We start from the raw sequence: 9,386 nt of genomic DNA on the forward strand, positions 1-9,386 counted from the left end.
ATACCGATTGCTGAATAGAGTTGTAACAGAGTTTCATGCCCACAGAACAAGTATGTAGTAATGAAGAGGTTGTGGTTGTAAAACGATCTGGATGATGGCAATGAAACTAACTTAGTTTCAATATTATAATCATGGCATTCAGTGTGGTTGTGTTAGTAGTTGATGTAAAGTAATTGATGTAAACAGAAAGAAGTAACTCCCATTTTCATTTTAGTTCAGAAACAAACATTATGTTCTTGACAGCATCTCAGTGAAGACAAGTCTATGATTCTTGGAAACTAGCAATAATTATATAGGCACCTGCAGTGTGAAATAATAAACAGTGAGGTGTAATATGGGAGCTAGAGTGTCTGATAAACCAGTCCAGGGCCTGAAGACATCTGGAACACAGAAGGAAAATAAAAGGAGACTCTTACAGTGTCTTCAAATATTTCAAGGCTAAAGTATGAAAAAAAAAAAAAAAAAGAAAAACATTGATGTTTTTTATGTGTCTTCAGGAGAGAAATTTAACATTAAATGAATTAATCTTTAAAAGCCACCGGAAACTAATTTCAGAACAACAATAACATTTTTTTTTTCTCCAAAGTGTCCAAAAAAAAAAAAAAAAATAGTGTGACTGACTCAGAGTCTCTAGGTTGTCCAGTTGCACTAAAAGTATACAAGAAGGAGCTCTAGATACACAAGCTTTAAAGTATATTAAAGGAAGGGGGTGACTCTTCAGGGAGAATTCAGACAAGATATAAAACTTCACAAGCTTTCTCTACATTTTCCTACTGTGTGACTGGTCCTCACCTTGACCTAGAGCTTTCACTAAGATCACTTTATGCTTGGTGTTCTCAAAGTACTGTTTCAAAATTATCTGTATTTTTATACATCTCTAGCAGGTTGATTTAACTTCTCTGTCCAATAAAATATCTATTACTGTAATTAAACAGTACAGTCTAACCACCTTAACATGTTCAATGCAAGCTTTATCGACCCTTCTCTATAACTGAGGAGGGGCTTCCCAGGTGGCTCAGATGGTAAAGAATCCTGCTACAATGTAGGAGACCCAGGTTCAGTCCCTGGGTTGGGAAGATCCCCTGGAGGAGGGCATGGCAACTCACTCCAGTATTTTTGCCTGGAGAATTCCATGGACAGGGAAGCCTGGAGGGCTACAGTATGGGGAGTTGCAAAGAGTCGAACACCACTGAGTGACTGAGCACAGCACATAACTGAGATCACTCCTGTAAGAGTATGCAGATAAAGCATACTTTTAAAAAATAAGAAATCAAATTCAAAATAGCCTCTTAAATTCAGTATTATGTGTAAACACATAGTTTTAGATAGATCCCTGGTGGCTCAGGTGGTGAAGATTTGACCTGCAATGCAGGAGACCTGGCTTCTATCCCTGGATTGGGAAGATCCTCTGGAGAAGGGAATGGCTACTCACTCCAGTATTCTTGCATGGAGAATTCCATGAATGAAGGAACCTGGTGGGCTATAGTCCATGGGGTCATGAAGAATCAGACATGATAGAGAAACTAACACTTTCACTTTTTTTCCTACATGTATTTATGTGTAGATACCCGAAGTGCAGGCCATCACGGGCACCCTAGTGTCTAGGGTTACTCAGTGTGCTCACAGGCAGTTTTATTTATCTTTCTTTGATCTGGTCTGGGGCTCCAGTCTGGCACCTATTCAGAAAAGATTAAAGAAAATCTGATAATCTCAGTCAAGTATTATTTATTTCACAACAGATTATTTTTCCCCCTCAAGTTTATATACCAGTTTAAATACTAGTTTGATATAATGGGAAAGAAATGTTGATTTTATTTTCCCCCAATATTCCCAATTTGACCCTACATTGTCTATTTGTATTCTCATTCTCAGCAAAACTGCATAGTAATTGGAAGAATATTTTTCAAAGGATCGAAGAGTATAAAGTGCTAATTTCTCTGTCATCATTGACTCTTTGCAACCCTGTGGATTGTAGCCCACTAGGCTCCTCTATGCCTGGAATGCTCCTGACAAGTATACTGGAGTGGGTTACCATTCCCTTCTCCAGGGTATCTTCCCGATCCAGGAATCCAACCCAGAATCTCTCACATTCTAGACAGATTCTTTACCTTCTGAGCTACATGTAGCATAAAATCCCTCTGCAAATTAGTAGCAAAGAACAACCCACTCCAGTACCCTTGCCTGGAAAATCCGATGGAGGGAGAAGCCTGATAGGCTACAGTCCATGGGGTCGCAAAGAGTCCGACACGACTGAGCAACTTCACTTTCATTTTCAACAAGTGATGCAAATAGCATATCCACTAGATGGCAGAGTGACACAGTAATTTAAAACAAGGCACAAATAATGGGCATTGATTGCTTTAGAGAAAGCAGCAGAAACTATTCCGTGAAGGAAAAATGTGACCTGTCATGTCGACGAACGGAGGATGCTGAGGCCACCAAGCCATCAGCATGGCTTCTGCACCCCCACCTCCCGCTCAGGCTCGTGAGCCCTGAGGAATTCTGGATCGAAACAGAGCTGCACCCTGAGGGAACACAGGATAGAAAAGAATAGCGTCCTGGTCCTAAGTAGTTAAGGTGCAGCTCGAAGCGATGGTTTCAAGGAGCCCAGACTGTTCCCTCTTTAGGTGCAGAAAAAGCCTAAATTCATTGACATGAGCTTTCTGGTTTTCTTTAATTTCCAATAATCTTCTGATGGTCTGATGCCGGTGCCAGCCGGCAAGGTCTATCAGATCCCGAGAACGTGCGCTGTGCGGCTGAGAAAGAAAACTACAGCAAAAGAATTCTACAACAAAGATGGGGTCGAGAGGATCAGACATGTCTCCACGAAGGGACGCAGTCTGACCACGACTTTATTCAGCATCTTATATTTATACAGGGGAGTGTGAGAAAGACAAGACAGTTAGCATTTTTCTTAGTTGACCTATACATCTTACAAAAACTCACAAGAAATTTTGAGAGCATGGGAATGGCATCCTGTTATTATTTCTTACACCAGATAACATTTCCCTGTGCGTGAGGAGTTTGTCCAGAACTCCAGGTGTCTGCAGTAAATAGTCGCCTAATCTCTGGGGTGGCGGGACAGAGAGCTATGTTTGCAAGCAAACCCTCAAGGACTGAGGAAGCTCCCAGAGCTGTGTCCTTTGGATAAAGGACCCCGTTCTCATGGGCAGCTCCCTGCATCTCCCCCTTTCCTTTTATATAGGCGCACGCTTATGTTCCTTTAACTTCAGACCATTTTCATAGATGGAAGCCTTTATCTCCATAGATCATCAATCACTTTTTTAATTAAACAAGGTGCAAGAAATAAAACAGTTTCATTAGTGTATATGGGAATAGACTGACCCTCCCAGCTCACCAGTTGGAGAAGGGGAGGGTTGGGAAAATAAGTCCAGTAAGCACTTGAATATTCTTCAGAATGTGCAGTATTAATCTGATTTAAGATAATTAATAAGGTTATCAGGAAGCTTAAAGGTGATATTGGATCGCCCTGCACAGCAACACGATTCTGTGTCTCTCGCATCAATGCCTGAAGTTGTTGCTGAGATAGTAATTCATCATGCTCTTGAATCGTCAGTCTCTTCATCTGGTTTACTAGAAATCATCTCCGCTGTGCATACCAACCTTTCCGGCAGCCAGCGCGGCGCTTCAGCATCCTGTGGGAAAACACAAACATGCCCTCGTCCCCAAATTATTACAGGATCTGGTCCATACCATTTTCCCACAAATGGGTCTTTCCAAAAGACTTTAGGTCTTATTGTTTGTGCATCAAAGTTCCAAAATCGCTGTGCTGCTGAACGGCCACATATATCCAATTGTAAAAAATTTAGAACAAATAAAGCATGGTTTAGAGAGTTGGAGGGGGTACTGACATACAATTTCCCCTTCTTTAGTTTTTGCAATTGATGTTTGAGAGTTTGATGTGCCCATTCAATGATTCCTTGACCTTGAGGATTATAAGGGATACCTGTTTTATGTGAGATAGACAATTGTGTACAAAATAGTTGAAATTTTTTTCCAGTGTATCCTGGACCATTGTCTGTTTTTATGGTTTTAGGGATTCCCATAACAGCAAAACATTTAATGCAATGAGCTATACAATGTTTGCTAGCTTCTCTGGATTGTAGAGAGGCATGTAAAAAGCCGGAGAAGGTGTCAATAGTAACATGAACAAATTTTTGTTTACCAAATTCAGGAATATGGGTAACATCCATTTGCCATATGTCATTTGGCAACAATCCTCGGGGATTAACTCCATAATGGGGGATGCTAAAAAATTGAGGACATGTTTGACACTGCTGAACAATCTGTCTGGCAGCTTCTCGAGTAATGCCAAATTGAAGTCTCAAGCTATGGCTGTTTTGATGGTGCAAGCTGTGGGATGTTTTTGCCATTTGTTGCAATGAAGGAAATATCATACGTGTAGCTTCGTCAGCCAAAGCATTGCCTCGTGCTAAAGGTCTAGGAAGTCCAGAGTGAGCACGAATATGACTGAAATAGCATTTATTAACTCTGGAACAAATTAAATGTTGTATATCACGAAAAAGAGTTTGGATAGTAGAATTCAGGATACCAATAAATGGAACAATCTCAATAGTGTTTAAGGCTCTTGTGATATATTGACTGTCAGAATATAAATTAAATGGAGCAGAGATTTGTAATAAAGCCTGAAGAATGGCAAATAGTTCTACTTCTTGAGCAGACTTATAATTAGTACGCCAGGCGGCAGTATTGTCTTGTATAATCAGACTAGCTATTCCATTAGAAGAGCCATCAGTAAATACAGTTAGGGCGTTGGCAAGGGGCTGAGAAACAACGATTTTTGGAAAGAGAAATTGGTGATAGTGAACAAATTGCAAAATTTTATCCCTTATCCCGCTTTTGTTGCTGATACAGTACTTCTTTGACTGTCTTTCCCTGTAATGCCACGGCCAAAGTTATGCCTTGAACGTATGAAGGGCCGATATTGGCACAAATCCGTACATAATCGGATAAGCCTCCCTTTTTTCTGTAAGGTCTCAGGGCAGCTTGACAAGCCAAATTGGCATTCTCATAAGCAAGCTGTTTAGCCAACACCATTCCCGCCTGCTCATCCCCTATCATTTTACTAATTGCCTCAAGCAGGCGGGCAACAAAATCCTGATATGGTTCATCTGGCCCCTGGAGAATTTTAGATAAATCTTCAGTCTTTTTATCAGAATTTGGAAGTTTTTTCCATGCTTGTAGAGCCGCAGCACTAATCTGAGGGTAGGCTCCGGGCAAATAATTAAGTTGATTATTAGTGTCTCGATAATCCCCCTCTCCCACCATCATTTCATAAGTGGTGTTCAGTCCCTGTCACCGACTGATATCGGCTGTGATCCCACACTGCTCAGCAAACTCAGATTTCCATAGTAAATAATCTCTTCCAGATAAACAAGCCCGAGCAACCTGTTTCCAATCATTAGGTGGCAGATTTTGATTTCCTAAAGCCTCTATAATAGCCTGAGTAAATGGTGCAGTCGGGCCGTATTGTGCACAAGCCATTTTTAACTCTTTTACTTGCTTAAAGGGCAGCGGTTCATAATACCTCTGCTGTTGAGCATTTTCAAATACTGGATAGATTCCTGAAAACCCGGGAATATATTCTCCTTCTTCATTAGCTCACTTAATCGCTTGTTGAAGAGGAGATAATAATATCTCACTTCTAATTTTTATGTTTTCACCGGGCAAAGAAGCAGGGATAGATATAAGCTCCTGCAGTTCTATGAAAGGCGGAGGTGGGTTGAGCCCAGCAAGAACCGAGGGAGGATATCCTGGAGGCAAAGGCTGGCTGGAGTGGGAGTCTCCCTGTGCATCCTTTTTACTGCTATAACAATCTTCTGAATTAAATTCTCCAGCTGTTCTTCGGAAAGCCCTGAATGCTTTAATTCCCCTTTTCCTGAGGGGGGTTGCATGTTAACCATCATCTCCCAAGGCATATCCTCTCTATGGTACTGAGCTGCTTGTTCATTTAACTCTTCCTGTTCATCAGAGCTTAACACATCATCATTCCCTCCAGCCTTACAAGCTGTTCCCTCAGACACAGCATAAAGCGACTCAGGCGGAGGGGTGGAAGGCTCTGCAACTTCGGGTTCTGTGGAATCCCTGAGGGCTGTTTGAGTCTTATGTCCCTCATGTTCAGGATCCAGACAGTCTCTTATGAGAGTCCACAAAGAGAAAGCATCCACAGGGACACGATTGGGACCATGTAAGGAATAATATGTCTGTAATTGTTTTCCTACTTTCTTCCAAGTTTCCAGACTAACTGTTCCTTCTTCTGGAAACCAAGGACAAACATCTTCTATAAAAAGTAAAAACTTCTCTAGGTGTAACTTATTTACATGAATTCCCCTACCTTTTAACATAGTTTTCAACATATGTACAAATAACTGGCAGCTATTGCCTTGTCCCATGATTTATTACTCTCAACAATAACACTCCCTGCCCTTTACTTTAATTAATTAGGAATTCCTCTTTACTTACTTCAATCTTGGCAGGCAGCGGCCGTCGTCGCACTCCGATTCTCGAGTCCCTGTTTGGGCGCCACCTGCCGGTGCCAGCCGGCAAAGTCGATCAGGTCCTGAGAACGTGCATGGCGCAGCTGAGAAAGAAAACTACAGCAAAAGAATTCTACAACAAAGATGGGGTCAAGAGGATCAGACATGTCTCCACGAAGGGACGCAGTCTGACCACGACTTTATTCAGCATCTTATATGTATACAGGGGAGTGTGAGAAAGACAAGACAGTTAGCATTTTTCTTAGTTGACCTATACATCTTACAAAAACTCACAAGAAATTTTGAGAGCATGGGAATGGCATCCTGTTATTATTTCTTACACCAGATAAACAGATTATTTCCCTGTGCACGAGGAGTTTGTCCAGAACTCCAGGTGTCTGCAGTAAATAGTCGCCTAACCTCTGGGGTGGCGGGACAGAGAGCTATGTTTGCAAGCAAACCCTCAAGGACTGAGGCAGCTCCCAGAGCTGTGTCCTTTAGATAAAGGACCCCGTTCTCACAGGCAGCTCCCCGCAGTCTGACTACCTGGTTTTTGTTGCAAAATGCATATACATTCTGACTCCTCCTTTCCCTTTTCAGAGCAGTTTCTCTGATCTAACTGAGACGTTGTCTTTCAGGTTTGTGTTGTGCGTAGTCTCTCAGTCATGTCCCACACTTTTGTGACCCCATGGGCTGTAGCCCACCAGGCTCCTCTGTCCACTGGATTCTCCAGGCAAGAATATTGGAGTGGGTAGCCATTTCCTCCTCCAAGGGATCTTCCTGACATAGGGATAGAACCCAGGTCTCCTGCATTACAAGTGAATTCTTTACTATCTGAGCCACCAGGGAAGCCCCTTATTTTCTAGGTTTAAGTCCATAGAATAAAAAAATAATAATAATTCTCAACTTTTAGTTTGTGCTTTTTTTTTGGTCAATTAGTAATTTCATCTCTCTTTCAGAAATAAGGAAACAAATGTTCAAAGATGATAATTTACTTGATCACATTCAAGCATCAACTCACCTTTGATTTTTATCTTTGTTGTTCTAATTTTAGATTTTGAGATGTGTTGGCTCTTGGTTACTTACATAATCACATAGTTTGGGTAATGAAAAATGTTAACACTTAATTTTGATTTTATAAGTAAATAAACAAGAATTTGGTGAATATATATCCTGATATTAATATAAACATTAAAATCCTACAGAAAAAAATACTATTAATATATTACACAACAAGAATGCATAATGAAGTTATAACTGTTATTAACATATATATATGTGTGTATATATATGTATGTGTATATATATATATATATATATATATAATTCAATGACAAAGCAAGCATATTCATAAGCCAAAAACTGTAGGAGATGAGAGGAGCAATAAACAGACCTTAAACTGAATATATGATATTATATATACATATATATGTGTGATTGTATTGCTGTTATAATCCCAAATAACACAATTACATATATATCACAGAAATCTACTAGTAAGGAATATAATTTTTCCAATTTTTCCTAAGCAATTTTAAAAATTGACTATATTTTAACCCATAAGTAAAACACAACAATTTTATCAATAATCAAATTATCATTTATTGGTTGCTAGCAAACATATAAGTAGATAAGACAGTCCATTTAAAACTGTAAAATCATGCCTTTAAAAATTACAAAGGGATAATATAGACTATCATATCAAAAAAAACTATATGAGATATAATCTAGGTGATAATCAAAATAAATTATATGGTATTGCATACTGATAACAAAAAAATTGAAATAGTAAACCATTCTTCTGTAAAGGTCTAGAAAAATACCTTAAGACACTGTTAGGACCTAAAATTTAATCTTCCCACTCATCCTTGCAAAAACTTTTCAGACCAGGGAAATCAAATGAACAACCCATAATTTTTGCATCACTGTGAGAAAGATAACCCCATGAAGTGAAATTTTCCTGTATTCATTTTCCTGTATGTATGCTTGTATTTATTTAAGTAAATAAATACTCATGAGGAGTACGAAGACCTCTGGGTCTCAAATTACCATAAGTCTAAGTGTGTAGAGTGACGAAATCTGAAGACACCCGTGGTGGATTCATGTTGATGTATGGCAAAAGCAATACAATATTGTGAAGTAATTAGCCTCTAATTAAAATAAATAAATTAAAATTAAAAACAGTTTAGAAAAGAGAAAAGGAAAGTGGAGATCTTATTAGTGGGACATAACAGGTAAAATCAATAATGAAGTTCTACTCACATAACCAGTAGTTGAAAGCAGGTCAAAAGTCTGATAGGAAACAGCACAGGCTGCGAGAAAAAGGTTAGGAATTGTATAGGATTTTAGGTGAAAACTTCAGGTAGGGAAATTTCTTTCTAAGACAAAGGGGGAAAGGGAAAGGATGACAATAGAGTTATAAATGTCAAGAGAAGCAAGATGAGTAAATTGTGTTAAGGATTTCCAGAAACAAGATAAAAGAAACATACATACAAAAATGATCATCAAAATCTCTCAACAACCATGCATTTTACATAGTGAGGGATATATATATATATATATATAGGTATATGCTGATGATGCAGCTGAAACTCAGGTACCCTGGCCACATGGTGTGAAGAACTGACGCATTGGAAAAGACCCTGATGCTGCGAAAGATTGAAAGCAAAAGAATAAGACAGTGGCTGAGGATGAGATGGCTGGATAGCATCACTGACTCACCGGACATGACTTTGAGCAAATTCTGAGGGAGAGTGAAGAACAGGGAAGCCTGGCATGCTGCAGTCCATGTGGTCTCAAACAGTCAAACACGGCTTAACAACTGAAAAACAAAAAATACATATAGGGATACATATTGTGTATGTATGT

The 9,386-nt window shown here is 39.4% G+C and overlaps 1 pseudogene across 1 annotated transcript; it reads right to left on the reverse strand.

The window, feature by feature from the left end:
- Positions 1-4,863: 4,863 nt before the first annotated feature.
- Positions 4,864-6,685, reverse strand: LOC147343315 (endogenous retrovirus group K member 10 Gag polyprotein-like; annotated as a pseudogene). Its single transcript, XR_015156878.1, has one exon. The product of XR_015156878.1 is annotated as an endogenous retrovirus group K member 10 Gag polyprotein-like (transcript).
- Between the last annotated feature and the right edge of the window lie 2,701 nt (positions 6,686-9,386).

This window comes from Bos grunniens, chromosome 28 (assembly GCF_055505025.1).
Source record: "Bos grunniens cultivar Pamir isolate PY7600 chromosome 28, Bosgru_T2T1.0, whole genome shotgun sequence".
In the NCBI taxonomy this organism is placed as follows: Eukaryota; Metazoa; Chordata; class Mammalia; order Artiodactyla; family Bovidae; genus Bos; species Bos grunniens.